This window comes from Nymphaea colorata, chromosome 10 (assembly GCF_008831285.2).
Source record: "Nymphaea colorata isolate Beijing-Zhang1983 chromosome 10, ASM883128v2, whole genome shotgun sequence".
Classification (NCBI taxonomy): Eukaryota; Viridiplantae; Streptophyta; class Magnoliopsida; order Nymphaeales; family Nymphaeaceae; genus Nymphaea; species Nymphaea colorata.
In genome coordinates this window covers 20894524-20913185 of record NC_045147.1, presented here as the reverse complement: position 1 = coordinate 20913185, position 18662 = coordinate 20894524, and positions in this window count along the sequence as shown.

Here is an 18662-nt window from a genome sequence, read left to right as displayed (position 1 = left end):
TACTAAACCTACTTTCTTTTTATCTGTTCTCACAATCTACCATCATGTAAAATTACTGGTTCTCTGTGAATAAAAGGTTTGAAAGACCTATTCTCCTTGCAGTTTGCATTAAAAAGGCCTATTTTGTGTTATGCCTTTTTCACCTATGATGACTAAAGAGCTCACCTCGGGCTGGTCCAACCTGAAACCGGAAAACTGACCGAGCTCGTTTACAATAAAAAAATTATTTTTTAAATATAGAATAAAAATTTTAGTATAAAATATATTTTTAATAATAAAATATATATTATCAATAAAAAATATTATTTAAAAGTTATCAAGCTGGCTCAATCGGGCCAGACCCAGACCCGAGCTGGGTCGAGTACTAGGTACCCGACGACCCGGCCCAATGCCGAAGTTTAGACGTGTTTCCTTTCTCAAATAATCTCTTGCATTGAGAAAATAAGATGGCAATTTAACAAAATAGGCGCTCCATTTTTCTCTCTTGTTCTGATTTTTTTTTTCTTTTCCAAACGAGGAGGAAGTTTTATTGGGAAAGTTGATCCATAGATTCTTCCCAACCCAATGGAAATGGCCAATTAGCTAGGCATGGGCATGTGCAGACAGTTGATTATACGGACCACATGATTTATTTTATGGCCATATTAGTTATGGCTTATAATTTTAGTATATTACAGTGGCAGGAATCATGTTGAGAGGCAGATCTGGGTCTGACGTGGGCACCGCATGTAGCTGAGCCAGGTTCAACTTTAACACAAGTAACTTTTGATGGGCTAATGCGGTCCGTGGCCTATTAGTGTTTCTCAAATATAATATTTCTTATATTAATGCCCCTTAGTCATAATTTTTTTTTTCTCTTCGTCTGCAGGTCCATGCAATATATATATATATATATATATATATATAAATCCGGACAAATAATCAACGAGACCATCAAAACCAAGTGACAACTAACCATTTATATTTATACAACAACTTACTTACACATGCTTCAATAATTGAAAACTTATAAAAAATATGAAAATAACCAATTTACCCTAATAAAAAAGAAAATACCTTTGAACAAACATTTTTTTGATGCGCCGCATTCTTTTGTCAATTTCTTCAAATTTCCGTATATTTTATAAGTTTCGTTGCTAAAACAAAAGGCATAGGGAGAGTGTACGTACAAAATGTGATTTTTGAATTTGTTTCATAGAAATTACTAATGACAAAGTAGCATTTTTAGTAGTTTTGACATTTTCCCGTCAATTAATGGAGCAGGTGCTTGTAGATTATTTTATTAAGTAGAACCGCTTTTTACAATTTCTCAAATACTAAGCAGTTACCTGTAAATATATTAAAAGCAGATTCTTACCATTTTATTAAAAACAAAGGTATTACGAGATCGATTTGAGTTGTGACTAGTAGACATTGTTACGTATCGGTTCTTATTACCATTTTTATTTCTTCGTATTTTAAATATAATTTATTTTAAATTAATTTAATAAGATAACAAGGAAAAATTAAATACACCGACAATAAGCATTAGTAGCATGGATAGAAAGCTCGGCAAATCATTAATTCGAAGAAAAGTAACTATATGCGAGAGCGAACACGATGAGTGAACAAGTCGAGATTGAAATGAAATGCGCGCGATCAACAATGCTAATTCGATGAAGCTTTCCAAAAATGAAATTAAATCCAAATTCAAATGATCGGTGGAGCGCGGGGTCACGAAGGAAACTTCAAGAACGGAAGGTAACCGTTTCTTGAAGTCTTTTGCTTTCAGTTGCTGACGATCGAGGTCGTCCATAAAAAGGTCGAATACTTTCCTCCTTTTTCGCTCCCTTTCTTGCCTCTCTCGCGCTCGCGCGCTTCCAGCCCCCCTATCACCACGACCCTCGCTTTCCCGCCGGTCCTCTCGACCACCGCCGCGGCTCAGTCTCCAGCCGGCGCTCTCCCCCATCATCATCGTGTCCCGAAGGTAAATGCCTCTCTCTCTCTCTCTCTCTCTCTCCCTCCCTCTCTCCTGTCCGTCGGCCATGGCGAAGGAAGGAGGCTGCTCCGGGAGGAGATGGGTCGGGGGAACTGTGATCCTAGGCAACGATTATTTGGCGGGCTTTTTTTTAACCTTCCTGAACCATTCATCCATCCACAGTGAATGGCAATTTGGCGAGCGAGGGTTTTAGTCGAGGAGTCTCGATTCTCTCAAGCTTCATTATCTAAGGTAATAGCATCTCTCTATCCCTCTCTCCCTCCGTCCCTCTCGCTTTCTTTATTTGTTTCTTCCTCTTTCTCTATATTTTTCTCCGATTAATTCCATGCATCGCATGCACTCGCTTCGTTTGCCAAAGGTTTTGGGTGCCGTTCCTTCCACTCTACCATGGGATTTGAAGGACATGTACACGGTGCTGGACCAGTTGTGGACGCTGTTTTCGTCATCTATCTGTTGCATGTGCCTGGTTTGTTTAAGCGTGAATTTATGCTGCCTTTTGAAGATCTGTTGCATTGATTAAGGATCGATTCATCTTCTAACAGATCTCTACAAGGAACGGATTCATGTTTTCTTTTATATCTTGGTGAAGAAACCAACAATTTTCAGCTATTTGATACGGGACTAGCCCATTTCAATGTTTCATGCACGGGCCTAAAACTGTTCCGACAATGCATTAAGTTTTTAACGTACAAAAATTGGAAATGTTCCCTTGATTGACCAAGTACTAAAAGATAAACTCTCTCTATGTACTTAAGTTACACCCAAAATTTAAGTGGGCACTTTTTTTGAATTTTAAACCTTAAAAATATATTTGTATAGGTCTCGGAGGCCATACAGCCTATTCTCTCATTCTCTATTGTCATATTATCATATGATCTTTCATACTTGATCCTTGTCCTCTGTTTCATTATTACTCTACACCTTATCTTTCAAACGCCTCAATATGCTGTCTGAAAAAATGAAGAGAGAGAGGGGGGGGGGGGGAGAGAGAGAGAGAGAGAGAGAGAGTGAGATGATCTTTGTGTTGAGATTCGTAAATTTGTTTGGATTTGTAATGATCTCATTTCAAAATTTTTGAGTATTTTCTGCAAAATATGATCCCATGGAAATTGGTATAATGATCTCAAAAAGCTGCCCATTCTCAGGAGCTGAGAAAGAAGAACAGTATAATGGTAACCTCTCTATCCACCACTAAACACTAGGATGTTCTTCTTACTTCTTAGTGCTTAGTGTAGATCTTTCTTTATTCAATAAAGTGGCGCTACATTGATCTTAGCCACACAAAGGTGTCTGCATTCTGCAGCCTATTCTCTTTCATGCAATGTCATAGGAAATATCTTAAGTATCCAATTCATGTAATTATTAATGCTTTTTGAGTCATCTCACCCACCTATTGCATAGCTCTTATGCTTTCAGAATCATTCATCACTATGACTTTACTTTGCACACTCTGGTTATTCATTGTAAAAAACTTTGCTTGTCTTTCAATTCTTTGATGCATGGGGTGGGACGCTTGGTTATCAAATCAATTCTCATAGAAAAGTTGGTGTTGCTTGTCAATGTTGATCGTAGTTCATGGTTCTTTGTTTAACAATCACAGCAACCACCACTGATTAGTCAATCTCGCGAAATTATCAACTTGAATACCTCAAGAAAATTTTGTGACAGTTAGTGTTCATATTGTCCCATCTTCCGGCAACTGTGATGTGTTGTTCTTTTCCTTATATTTTCACTTTTCTCTTTCGGTTGCATGTTAGGCATGCGATCATTCTATGATGTTCTACACAAAGCCATTCTTTTGAAAGTTTTTTCTTACAATTTCAAACGTTTTATGGGGAGAAATCCATTTGAAGGAATCCCACAGAAACCCTACGACTGCAGGATGAAGAGGCAAAGTGGCAAACCTTAAAATTTTCAAAGTTTAATAATGAACTGTTGGAGGCGAACAACAATTGGCCAGGCATTGCTCCATGGAATTCATCACTTGATGGATATCCTAAACCTACATGATGTAGTAATAACGGTGCAATAAAAGTGAACAAAGTGTTGATGACTCGACACAAGTTGTTGAACCACATAGAAATTATATATATAGATGAAAAATCTTGTTAAGGAGGACGGACTAATTGATGTATTAAAAGAAAGAATATTCAAACAGTATTTCTTCTCTTGATTTCTATGAGGAAACTGTTATGTGACGCTGAGAACATTGTCTAAAGATTCTTTGTTTCCGTAACCTGTATCTTATGATTACCTGGTGATAGAGGTGCTAGAGTTGGTCCTGCATCCATCTGAAGTTATTGAATCCTAGTGGCTGTAGTGATCCTTGCTGGACATGACATCCTGAATGTTTTTTAAAGCATGCTTATTCTAATCATGTCCATTTCCTGGACGATGGACTGGAAGTAGAAACTTCCTAACGTTTAATGCATCATTTTAAAGATAAACATTGTTACATGAGAATCGAGTTTGATGAAATATTTTTATGTCTATTCATCTATGTTATGCAATTGAGTCTCAAAAAGGTAATTTATAATGCATATTTGTGTTTGTCTGGAACAGTTGATGTCAAGATGCATCAAATGCAATGTGATTATGTGAGGTTCATTCAAAAGCCACTAACAACTGAAGAAGCTATTGCAGCTGCAAGGTGCATGCTAGTAATTCTTCAGTGCTTGTACAACAGAAATTTTGAAGTTTGACAGTGTGAAAGTTGTGCCTCATTCTATTGGGAGGTGAGAACTTTTCTGTTGGTTTCAGCTTCAAAATTTGCTATTCATTTAAGAAATAAATATTCTTAGTATGTTATATAGGGGAATAATGCTGCAGTACTTTCTTTAACACAAGTAACTTTTGATGGGCTAATGCGGTCCGTGGCCTATTAGTGTTTCTCAAATATAATATTTCTTATATTAATGCCCCTTAGTCATAATTTTTTTTTCTCTTCGTCTGCAGGTCCATGCAATATATATATATATATATATATATATATATATATAAATCCGGACAAATAATCAACGAGACCATCAAAACCAAGTGACAACTAACCATTTATATTTATACAACAACTTACTTACACATGCTTCAATAATTGAAAACTTATAAAAAATATGAAAATAACCAATTTACCCTAATAAAAAAGAAAATACCTTTGAACAAACATTTTTTTGATGCGCCGCATTCTTTTGTCAATTTCTTCAAATTTCCGTATATTTTATAAGTTTCGTTGCTAAAACAAAAGGCATAGGGAGAGTGTACGTACAAAATGTGATTTTTGAATTTGTTTCATAGAAATTACTAATGACAAAGTAGCATTTTTAGTAGTTTTGACATTTTCCCGTCAATTAATGGAGCAGGTGCTTGTAGATTATTTTATTAAGTAGAACCGCTTTTTACAATTTCTCAAATACTAAGCAGTTACCTGTAAATATATTAAAAGCAGATTCTTACCATTTTATTAAAAACAAAGGTATTACGAGATCGATTTGAGTTGTGACTAGTAGACATTGTTACGTATCGGTTCTTATTACCATTTTTATTTCTTCGTATTTTAAATATAATTTATTTTAAATTAATTTAATAAGATAACAAGGAAAAATTAAATACACCGACAATAAGCATTAGTAGCATGGATAGAAAGCTCGGCAAATCATTAATTCGAAGAAAAGTAACTATATGCGAGAGCGAACACGATGAGTGAACAAGTCGAGATTGAAATGAAATGCGCGCGATCAACAATGCTAATTCGATGAAGCTTTCCAAAAATGAAATTAAATCCAAATTCAAATGATCGGTGGAGCGCGGGGTCACGAAGGAAACTTCAAGAACGGAAGGTAACCGTTTCTTGAAGTCTTTTGCTTTCAGTTGCTGACGATCGAGGTCGTCCATAAAAAGGTCGAATACTTTCCTCCTTTTTCGCTCCCTTTCTTGCCTCTCTCGCGCTCGCGCGCTTCCAGCCCCCCTATCACCACGACCCTCGCTTTCCCGCCGGTCCTCTCGACCACCGCCGCGGCTCAGTCTCCAGCCGGCGCTCTCCCCCATCATCATCGTGTCCCGAAGGTAAATGCCTCTCTCTCTCTCTCTCTCTCTCTCCCTCCCTCTCTCCTGTCCGTCGGCCATGGCGAAGGAAGGAGGCTGCTCCGGGAGGAGATGGGTCGGGGGAACTGTGATCCTAGGCAACGATTATTTGGCGGGCTTTTTTTTAACCTTCCTGAACCATTCATCCATCCACAGTGAATGGCAATTTGGCGAGCGAGGGTTTTAGTCGAGGAGTCTCGATTCTCTCAAGCTTCATTATCTAAGGTAATAGCATCTCTCTATCCCTCTCTCCCTCCGTCCCTCTCGCTTTCTTTATTTGTTTCTTCCTCTTTCTCTATATTTTTCTCCGATTAATTCCATGCATCGCATGCACTCGCTTCGTTTGCCAAAGGTTTTGGGTGCCGTTCCTTCCACTCTACCATGGGATTTGAAGGACATGTACACGGTGCTGGACCAGTTGTGGACGCTGTTTTCGTCATCTATCTGTTGCATGTGCCTGGTTTGTTTAAGCGTGAATTTATGCTGCCTTTTGAAGATCTGTTGCATTGATTAAGGATCGATTCATCTTCTAACAGATCTCTACAAGGAACGGATTCATGTTTTCTTTTATATCTTGGTGAAGAAACCAACAATTTTCAGCTATTTGATACGGGACTAGCCCATTTCAATGTTTCATGCACGGGCCTAAAACTGTTCCGACAATGCATTAAGTTTTTAACGTACAAAAATTGGAAATGTTCCCTTGATTGACCAAGTACTAAAAGATAAACTCTCTCTATGTACTTAAGTTACACCCAAAATTTAAGTGGGCACTTTTTTTGAATTTTAAACCTTAAAAATATATTTGTATAGGTCTCGGAGGCCATACAGCCTATTCTCTCATTCTCTATTGTCATATTATCATATGATCTTTCATACTTGATCCTTGTCCTCTGTTTCATTATTACTCTACACCTTATCTTTCAAACGCCTCAATATGCTGTCTGAAAAAATGAAGAGAGAGAGGGGGGGGGGGGGGAGAGAGAGAGAGAGAGAGAGAGAGTGAGATGATCTTTGTGTTGAGATTCGTAAATTTGTTTGGATTTGTAATGATCTCATTTCAAAATTTTTGAGTATTTTCTGCAAAATATGATCCCATGGAAATTGGTATAATGATCTCAAAAAGCTGCCCATTCTCAGGAGCTGAGAAAGAAGAACAGTATAATGGTAACCTCTCTATCCACCACTAAACACTAGGATGTTCTTCTTACTTCTTAGTGCTTAGTGTAGATCTTTCTTTATTCAATAAAGTGGCGCTACATTGATCTTAGCCACACAAAGGTGTCTGCATTCTGCAGCCTATTCTCTTTCATGCAATGTCATAGGAAATATCTTAAGTATCCAATTCATGTAATTATTAATGCTTTTTGAGTCATCTCACCCACCTATTGCATAGCTCTTATGCTTTCAGAATCATTCATCACTATGACTTTACTTTGCACACTCTGGTTATTCATTGTAAAAAACTTTGCTTGTCTTTCAATTCTTTGATGCATGGGGTGGGACGCTTGGTTATCAAATCAATTCTCATAGAAAAGTTGGTGTTGCTTGTCAATGTTGATCGTAGTTCATGGTTCTTTGTTTAACAATCACAGCAACCACCACTGATTAGTCAATCTCGCGAAATTATCAACTTGAATACCTCAAGAAAATTTTGTGACAGTTAGTGTTCATATTGTCCCATCTTCCGGCAACTGTGATGTGTTGTTCTTTTCCTTATATTTTCACTTTTCTCTTTCGGTTGCATGTTAGGCATGCGATCATTCTATGATGTTCTACACAAAGCCATTCTTTTGAAAGTTTTTTCTTACAATTTCAAACGTTTTATGGGGAGAAATCCATTTGAAGGAATCCCACAGAAACCCTACGACTGCAGGATGAAGAGGCAAAGTGGCAAACCTTAAAATTTTCAAAGTTTAATAATGAACTGTTGGAGGCGAACAACAATTGGCCAGGCATTGCTCCATGGAATTCATCACTTGATGGATATCCTAAACCTACATGATGTAGTAATAACGGTGCAATAAAAGTGAACAAAGTGTTGATGACTCGACACAAGTTGTTGAACCACATAGAAATTATATATATAGATGAAAAATCTTGTTAAGGAGGACGGACTAATTGATGTATTAAAAGAAAGAATATTCAAACAGTATTTCTTCTCTTGATTTCTATGAGGAAACTGTTATGTGACGCTGAGAACATTGTCTAAAGATTCTTTGTTTCCGTAACCTGTATCTTATGATTACCTGGTGATAGAGGTGCTAGAGTTGGTCCTGCATCCATCTGAAGTTATTGAATCCTAGTGGCTGTAGTGATCCTTGCTGGACATGACATCCTGAATGTTTTTTAAAGCATGCTTATTCTAATCATGTCCATTTCCTGGACGATGGACTGGAAGTAGAAACTTCCTAACGTTTAATGCATCATTTTAAAGATAAACATTGTTACATGAGAATCGAGTTTGATGAAATATTTTTATGTCTATTCATCTATGTTATGCAATTGAGTCTCAAAAAGGTAATTTATAATGCATATTTGTGTTTGTCTGGAACAGTTGATGTCAAGATGCATCAAATGCAATGTGATTATGTGAGGTTCATTCAAAAGCCACTAACAACTGAAGAAGCTATTGCAGCTGCAAGGTGCATGCTAGTAATTCTTCAGTGCTTGTACAACAGAAATTTTGAAGTTTGACAGTGTGAAAGTTGTGCCTCATTCTATTGGGAGGTGAGAACTTTTCTGTTGGTTTCAGCTTCAAAATTTGCTATTCATTTAAGAAATAAATATTCTTAGTATGTTATATAGGGGAATAATGCTGCAGTACTTTCTTTAACACAAGTAACTTTTGATGGGCTAATGCGGTCCGTGGCCTATTAGTGTTTCTCAAATATAATATTTCTTATATTAATGCCCCTTAGTCATAATTTTTTTTTTCTCTTCGTCTGCAGGTCCATGCAATATATATATATATATATATATATATATATATATAAATCCGGACAAATAATCAACGAGACCATCAAAACCAAGTGACAACTAACCATTTATATTTATACAACAACTTACTTACACATGCTTCAATAATTGAAAACTTATAAAAAATATGAAAATAACCAATTTACCCTAATAAAAAAGAAAATACCTTTGAACAAACATTTTTTTGATGCGCCGCATTCTTTTGTCAATTTCTTCAAATTTCCGTATATTTTATAAGTTTCGTTGCTAAAACAAAAGGCATAGGGAGAGTGTACGTACAAAATGTGATTTTTGAATTTGTTTCATAGAAATTACTAATGACAAAGTAGCATTTTTAGTAGTTTTGACATTTTCCCGTCAATTAATGGAGCAGGTGCTTGTAGATTATTTTATTAAGTAGAACCGCTTTTTACAATTTCTCAAATACTAAGCACTTACCTGTAAATATATTAAAAGCAGATTCTTACCATTTTATTAAAAACAAAGGTATTACGAGATCGATTTGAGTTGTGACTAGTAGACATTGTTACGTATCGGTTCTTATTACCATTTTTATTTCTTCGTATTTTAAATATAATTTATTTTAAATTAATTTAATAAGATAACAAGGAAAAATTAAATACACCGACAATAAGCATTAGTAGCATGGATAGAAAGCTCGGCAAATCATTAATTCGAAGAAAAGTAACTATATGCGAGAGCGAACACGATGAGTGAACAAGTCGAGATTGAAATGAAATGCGCGCGATCAACAATGCTAATTCGATGAAGCTTTCCAAAAATGAAATTAAATCCAAATTCAAATGATCGGTGGAGCGCGGGGTCACGAAGGAAACTTCAAGAACGGAAGGTAACCGTTTCTTGAAGTCTTTTGCTTTCAGTTGCTGACGATCGAGGTCGTCCATAAAAAGGTCGAATACTTTCCTCCTTTTTCGCTCCCTTTCTTGCCTCTCTCGCGCTCGCGCGCTTCCAGCCCCCCTATCACCACGACCCTCGCTTTCCCGCCGGTCCTCTCGACCACCGCCGCGGCTCAGTCTCCAGCCGGCGCTCTCCCCCATCATCATCGTGTCCCGAAGGTAAATGCCTCTCTCTCTCTCTCTCTCTCTCTCCCTCCCTCTCTCCTGTCCGTCGGCCATGGCGAAGGAAGGAGGCTGCTCCGGGAGGAGATGGGTCGGGGGAACTGTGATCCTAGGCAACGATTATTTGGCGGGCTTTTTTTTAACCTTCCTGAACCATTCATCCATCCACAGTGAATGGCAATTTGGCGAGCGAGGGTTTTAGTCGAGGAGTCTCGATTCTCTCAAGCTTCATTATCTAAGGTAATAGCATCTCTCTATCCCTCTCTCCCTCCGTCCCTCTCGCTTTCTTTATTTGTTTCTTCCTCTTTCTCTATATTTTTCTCCGATTAATTCCATGCATCGCATGCACTCGCTTCGTTTGCCAAAGGTTTTGGGTGCCGTTCCTTCCACTCTACCATGGGATTTGAAGGACATGTACACGGTGCTGGACCAGTTGTGGACGCTGTTTTCGTCATCTATCTGTTGCATGTGCCTGGTTTGTTTAAGCGTGAATTTATGCTGCCTTTTGAAGATCTGTTGCATTGATTAAGGATCGATTCATCTTCTAACAGATCTCTACAAGGAACGGATTCATGTTTTCTTTTATATCTTGGTGAAGAAACCAACAATTTTCAGCTATTTGATACGGGACTAGCCCATTTCAATGTTTCATGCACGGGCCTAAAACTGTTCCGACAATGCATTAAGTTTTTAACGTACAAAAATTGGAAATGTTCCCTTGATTGACCAAGTACTAAAAGATAAACTCTCTCTATGTACTTAAGTTACACCCAAAATTTAAGTGGGCACTTTTTTTGAATTTTAAACCTTAAAAATATATTTGTATAGGTCTCGGAGGCCATACAGCCTATTCTCTCATTCTCTATTGTCATATTATCATATGATCTTTCATACTTGATCCTTGTCCTCTGTTTCATTATTACTCTACACCTTATCTTTCAAACGCCTCAATATGCTGTCTGAAAAAATGAAGAGAGAGAGGGGGGGGGGGGAGAGAGAGAGAGAGAGAGAGAGAGTGAGATGATCTTTGTGTTGAGATTCGTAAATTTGTTTGGATTTGTAATGATCTCATTTCAAAATTTTTGAGTATTTTCTGCAAAATATGATCCCATGGAAATTGGTATAATGATCTCAAAAAGCTGCCCATTCTCAGGAGCTGAGAAAGAAGAACAGTATAATGGTAACCTCTCTATCCACCACTAAACACTAGGATGTTCTTCTTACTTCTTAGTGCTTAGTGTAGATCTTTCTTTATTCAATAAAGTGGCGCTACATTGATCTTAGCCACACAAAGGTGTCTGCATTCTGCAGCCTATTCTCTTTCATGCAATGTCATAGGAAATATCTTAAGTATCCAATTCATGTAATTATTAATGCTTTTTGAGTCATCTCACCCACCTATTGCATAGCTCTTATGCTTTCAGAATCATTCATCACTATGACTTTACTTTGCACACTCTGGTTATTCATTGTAAAAAACTTTGCTTGTCTTTCAATTCTTTGATGCATGGGGTGGGACGCTTGGTTATCAAATCAATTCTCATAGAAAAGTTGGTGTTGCTTGTCAATGTTGATCGTAGTTCATGGTTCTTTGTTTAACAATCACAGCAACCACCACTGATTAGTCAATCTCGCGAAATTATCAACTTGAATACCTCAAGAAAATTTTGTGACAGTTAGTGTTCATATTGTCCCATCTTCCGGCAACTGTGATGTGTTGTTCTTTTCCTTATATTTTCACTTTTCTCTTTCGGTTGCATGTTAGGCATGCGATCATTCTATGATGTTCTACACAAAGCCATTCTTTTGAAAGTTTTTTCTTACAATTTCAAACGTTTTATGGGGAGAAATCCATTTGAAGGAATCCCACAGAAACCCTACGACTGCAGGATGAAGAGGCAAAGTGGCAAACCTTAAAATTTTCAAAGTTTAATAATGAACTGTTGGAGGCGAACAACAATTGGCCAGGCATTGCTCCATGGAATTCATCACTTGATGGATATCCTAAACCTACATGATGTAGTAATAACGGTGCAATAAAAGTGAACAAAGTGTTGATGACTCGACACAAGTTGTTGAACCACATAGAAATTATATATATAGATGAAAAATCTTGTTAAGGAGGACGGACTAATTGATGTATTAAAAGAAAGAATATTCAAACAGTATTTCTTCTCTTGATTTCTATGAGGAAACTGTTATGTGACGCTGAGAACATTGTCTAAAGATTCTTTGTTTCCGTAACCTGTATCTTATGATTACCTGGTGATAGAGGTGCTAGAGTTGGTCCTGCATCCATCTGAAGTTATTGAATCCTAGTGGCTGTAGTGATCCTTGCTGGACATGACATCCTGAATGTTTTTTAAAGCATGCTTATTCTAATCATGTCCATTTCCTGGACGATGGACTGGAAGTAGAAACTTCCTAACGTTTAATGCATCATTTTAAAGATAAACATTGTTACATGAGAATCGAGTTTGATGAAATATTTTTATGTCTATTCATCTATGTTATGCAATTGAGTCTCAAAAAGGTAATTTATAATGCATATTTGTGTTTGTCTGGAACAGTTGATGTCAAGATGCATCAAATGCAATGTGATTATGTGAGGTTCATTCAAAAGCCACTAACAACTGAAGAAGCTATTGCAGCTGCAAGGTGCATGCTAGTAATTCTTCAGTGCTTGTACAACAGAAATTTTGAAGTTTGACAGTGTGAAAGTTGTGCCTCATTCTATTGGGAGGTGAGAACTTTTCTGTTGGTTTCAGCTTCAAAATTTGCTATTCATTTAAGAAATAAATATTCTTAGTATGTTATATAGGGGAATAATGCTGCAGTACTTTCTTTAACACAAGTAACTTTTGATGGGCTAATGCGGTCCGTGGCCTATTAGTGTTTCTCAAATATAATATTTCTTATATTAATGCCCCTTAGTCATAATTTTTTTTTTCTCTTCGTCTGCAGGTCCATGCAATATATATATATATATATATATATATATATATAAATCCGGACAAATAATCAACGAGACCATCAAAACCAAGTGACAACTAACCATTTATATTTATACAACAACTTACTTACACATGCTTCAATAATTGAAAACTTATAAAAAATATGAAAATAACCAATTTACCCTAATAAAAAAGAAAATACCTTTGAACAAACATTTTTTTGATGCGCCGCATTCTTTTGTCAATTTCTTCAAATTTCCGTATATTTTATAAGTTTCGTTGCTAAAACAAAAGGCATAGGGAGAGTGTACGTACAAAATGTGATTTTTGAATTTGTTTCATAGAAATTACTAATGACAAAGTAGCATTTTTAGTAGTTTTGACATTTTCCCGTCAATTAATGGAGCAGGTGCTTGTAGATTATTTTATTAAGTAGAACCGCTTTTTACAATTTCTCAAATACTAAGCACTTACCTGTAAATATATTAAAAGCAGATTCTTACCATTTTATTAAAAACAAAGGTATTACGAGATCGATTTGAGTTGTGACTAGTAGACATTGTTACGTATCGGTTCTTATTACCATTTTTATTTCTTCGTATTTTAAATATAATTTATTTTAAATTAATTTAATAAGATAACAAGGAAAAATTAAATACACCGACAATAAGCATTAGTAGCATGGATAGAAAGCTCGGCAAATCATTAATTCGAAGAAAAGTAACTATATGCGAGAGCGAACACGATGAGTGAACAAGTCGAGATTGAAATGAAATGCGCGCGATCAACAATGCTAATTCGATGAAGCTTTCCAAAAATGAAATTAAATCCAAATTCAAATGATCGGTGGAGCGCGGGGTCACGAAGGAAACTTCAAGAACGGAAGGTAACCGTTTCTTGAAGTCTTTTGCTTTCAGTTGCTGACGATCGAGGTCGTCCATAAAAAGGTCGAATACTTTCCTCCTTTTTCGCTCCCTTTCTTGCCTCTCTCGCGCTCGCGCGCTTCCAGCCCCCCTATCACCACGACCCTCGCTTTCCCGCCGGTCCTCTCGACCACCGCCGCGGCTCAGTCTCCAGCCGGCGCTCTCCCCCATCATCATCGTGTCCCGAAGGTAAATGCCTCTCTCTCTCTCTCTCTCTCTCTCCCTCCCTCTCTCCTGTCCGTCGGCCATGGCGAAGGAAGGAGGCTGCTCCGGGAGGAGATGGGTCGGGGGAACTGTGATCCTAGGCAACGATTATTTGGCGGGCTTTTTTTTAACCTTCCTGAACCATTCATCCATCCACAGTGAATGGCAATTTGGCGAGCGAGGGTTTTAGTCGAGGAGTCTCGATTCTCTCAAGCTTCATTATCTAAGGTAATAGCATCTCTCTATCCCTCTCTCCCTCCGTCCCTCTCGCTTTCTTTATTTGTTTCTTCCTCTTTCTCTATATTTTTCTCCGATTAATTCCATGCATCGCATGCACTCGCTTCGTTTGCCAAAGGTTTTGGGTGCCGTTCCTTCCACTCTACCATGGGATTTGAAGGACATGTACACGGTGCTGGACCAGTTGTGGACGCTGTTTTCGTCATCTATCTGTTGCATGTGCCTGGTTTGTTTAAGCGTGAATTTATGCTGCCTTTTGAAGATCTGTTGCATTGATTAAGGATCGATTCATCTTCTAACAGATCTCTACAAGGAACGGATTCATGTTTTCTTTTATATCTTGGTGAAGAAACCAACAATTTTCAGCTATTTGATACGGGACTAGCCCATTTCAATGTTTCATGCACGGGCCTAAAACTGTTCCGACAATGCATTAAGTTTTTAACGTACAAAAATTGGAAATGTTCCCTTGATTGACCAAGTACTAAAAGATAAACTCTCTCTATGTACTTAAGTTACACCCAAAATTTAAGTGGGCACTTTTTTTGAATTTTAAACCTTAAAAATATATTTGTATAGGTCTCGGAGGCCATACAGCCTATTCTCTCATTCTCTATTGTCATATTATCATATGATCTTTCATACTTGATCCTTGTCCTCTGTTTCATTATTACTCTACACCTTATCTTTCAAACGCCTCAATATGCTGTCTGAAAAAATGAAGAGAGAGAGGGGGGGGGGGAGAGAGAGAGAGAGAGAGAGAGAGTGAGATGATCTTTGTGTTGAGATTCGTAAATTTGTTTGGATTTGTAATGATCTCATTTCAAAATTTTTGAGTATTTTCTGCAAAATATGATCCCATGGAAATTGGTATAATGATCTCAAAAAGCTGCCCATTCTCAGGAGCTGAGAATTTCAAAGATTATAGGTCAAAATTAACTTCAATGTTCTATGGCTTGTTGTCCTCACCTAATGACCCCAGGCACGAAACCTTTCGAAGATAGGTTTTGTGGTAGTAATGAATACTGCTGCAACTATGGAAAGGTTGCACTTTTACTTTTCTTCTGAAGGCCACATGAATCCTGAAAAGTAAAAAGCATTTCAGAATTTCATGATCAAGTCCTTATGTTTTATACCTTTGTATACCTTCTGGTGTTTGAATTTTGCACATACTTTTCACTTTTGAATTTGCGTATTATTTCCCCACGAAGTGAAACTCTTCATTAGTTGCAGGATCTGCCATAAAAAAAAAAAAAAAAAACTAAACTTCTAAGCTCTGACATGTTCAGAAAGATCATTTTGAGTTTTAGGAAGGAACAACAGTATGGTGGTAACCTCTCTATCCATCACTAAACAGTAGGATGTTCTTACTTCTTAGTGCTTAGTGTAGAATCTGTAGATCTTTCATTATTCAATAAAGTGGCGCCACATTGATCTTAGCCACACTAAGGTGTCTGCATTCTGCAGCCTATTAGTTAAATGTTCAATAGAGAAAAGATTCTCAAGTCTCTATCATGCAATGTCATAGGAAATATCTTAAGTATCCAATTCATGTAATTATTAATGCTTTTTGAGTCATCTCACCCACCTATTGCATAGCTCTTATGCTTTCAGAATCATTCATCACTATGACTTTACTTTGCACACTCTGGTTATTCATTGTAAAAAACTTTGCTTGTCTTTCAATTCTTTGATGCATGGGGTGGGACGCTTGGTTATCAAATCAATTCTCATAGAAAAGTTGGTGTTGCTTGTCAATGTTGATCGTAGTTCATGGTTCTTTGTTTAACAATCACAGCAACCACCACTGATTAGTCAATCTCGCGAAATTATCAACTTGAATACCTCAAGAAAATTTTGTGACAGTTAGTGTTCATATTGTCCCATCTTCCGGCAACTGTGATGTGTTGTTCTTTTCCTTATATTTTCACTTTTCTCTTTCGGTTGCATGTTAGGCATGCGATCATTCTATGATGTTCTACACAAAGCCATTCTTTTGAAAGTTTTTTCTTACAATTTCAAACGTTTTATGGGGAGAAATCCATTTGAAGGAATCCCACAGAAACCCTACGACTGCAGGATGAAGAGGCAAAGTGGCAAACCTTAAAATTTTCAAAGTTTAATAATGAACTGTTGGAGGCGAACAACAATTGGCCAGGCATTGCTCCATGGAATTCATCACTTGATGGATATCCTAAACCTACATGATGTAGTAATAACGGTGCAATAAAAGTGAACAAAGTGTTGATGACTCGACACAAGTTGTTGAACCACATAGAAATTATATATATAGATGAAAAATCTTGTTAAGGAGGACGGACTAATTGATGTATTAAAAGAAAGAATATTCAAACAGTATTTCTTCTCTTGATTTCTATGAGGAAACTGTTATGTGACGCTGAGAACATTGTCTAAAGATTCTTTGTTTCCGTAACCTGTATCTTATGATTACCTGGTGATAGAGGTGCTAGAGTTGGTCCTGCATCCATCTGAAGTTATTGAATCCTAGTGGCTGTAGTGATCCTTGCTGGACATGACATCCTGAATGTTTTTTAAAGCATGCTTATTCTAATCATGTCCATTTCCTGGACGATGGACTGGAAGTAGAAACTTCCTAACGTTTAATGCATCATTTTAAAGATAAACATTGTTACATGAGAATCGAGTTTGATGAAATATTTTTATGTCTATTCATCTATGTTATGCAATTGAGTCTCAAAAAGGTAATTTATAATGCATATTTGTGTTTGTCTGGAACAGTTGATGTCAAGATGCATCAAATGCAATGTGATTATGTGAGGTTCATTCAAAAGCCACTAACAACTGAAGAAGCTATTGCAGCTGCAAGGTGCATGCTAGTAATTCTTCAGTGCTTGTACAACAGAAATTTTGAAGTTTGACAGTGTGAAAGTTGTGCCTGATTCTATTGGGAGGTGAGAACTTTTCTGTTGGTTTCAGCTTCAAAATTTGCTATTCATTTAAGAAATAAATATTCTTAGTATGTTATATAGGGGAATAATGCTGCAGTACTTTCTTTGTTTGCGCATAAGCATAATCTGAAAGGTTAATTTGCTAAATCTTTTGTGTTCTTTTGATATCACACCTTAATTTGGTCCTCACCACCAACAACCCCCCTGTGTGTGTGTGTGTGCCGTTACATGTGTGAATTTGCTGGGGTAGTTGTTGCAGTGAAATATTGCCTACTTGAATTGTTTCCATAAAAACAGAAGTGTTTTCAGGCATATATGATGCAACAGAAGATTTGAAAGCAGAAGCCTTTTGTCCTTTCTCTTCTAGATGGGTGCTGCAGCTTTCAATCAAAGTACATGAAAAAATGAGGTCAAGCATGTAGAGGTTGAGGAACAAGCTTTCTAGTATGTTTGGATGGCTCTGAATCAAACATCACTTTACATAGTGGGCACAACAGAGGTACGACTGATTGCTCTTTAAGAGTGTCTTCTAGTTTGCTATTTTAATGCTTATAGGCTGGAGATATTCTCTTTTTCTAACTGGAGCTGATATTCAAGTTCTTAGTAGTTAAGGCGTTGCCTAGTCCATGCTTAGGCATCGCCCAGGTGTGAGTCCACACCTGTTGCTTAAGCGATGGCCGGACTGGCACCTAGGTGCGCCTAGGCTGGACTAGGCGCTAGCACGCCTAGTCTATGGGAAGGTGAAATATCACCTTCCCTTCAAATTAAGTCCTACAATTTTATTATACATTGTTATAATGAATATACTTATATTATGTGCAGTTATATTATATAACTTCTGTTCTTTAGGTACAGTTTGCTATACGTTAGTTATATATTCTATATCAACTCGCCAAGTGGAAGTTTGATCCATATGTTAAGTACATATTCTATAAAACCATGAATTTTTGTATATATCTTATGTGCTCTAAAACGTATTTTTCGGAACCTATGTCAGCATTCTTACCCATGTTAACCTAGGTTTATGGTAAAAAGACCACCAGCCTTTGTAGTTATATTTAAGTGTTATTAATTGAAACTTTTTTATTTTTTGCTGCTTGAGTGTTTGTTTTTTGTTGGTTAACCATGTATATTAAGCTTTTGTTGTTTCATGAGCCGTTCATGGATAATTAGTGACATAGTAGCTAGATTATCATTGTTATTGCATGACTAGTTGTGATAGTTAATAGTGACTAGTGCACCATTAATCAAGGATATCCAAATCCAGTAATTTCTGGATCAGATAAGACCGTTGATCTAGA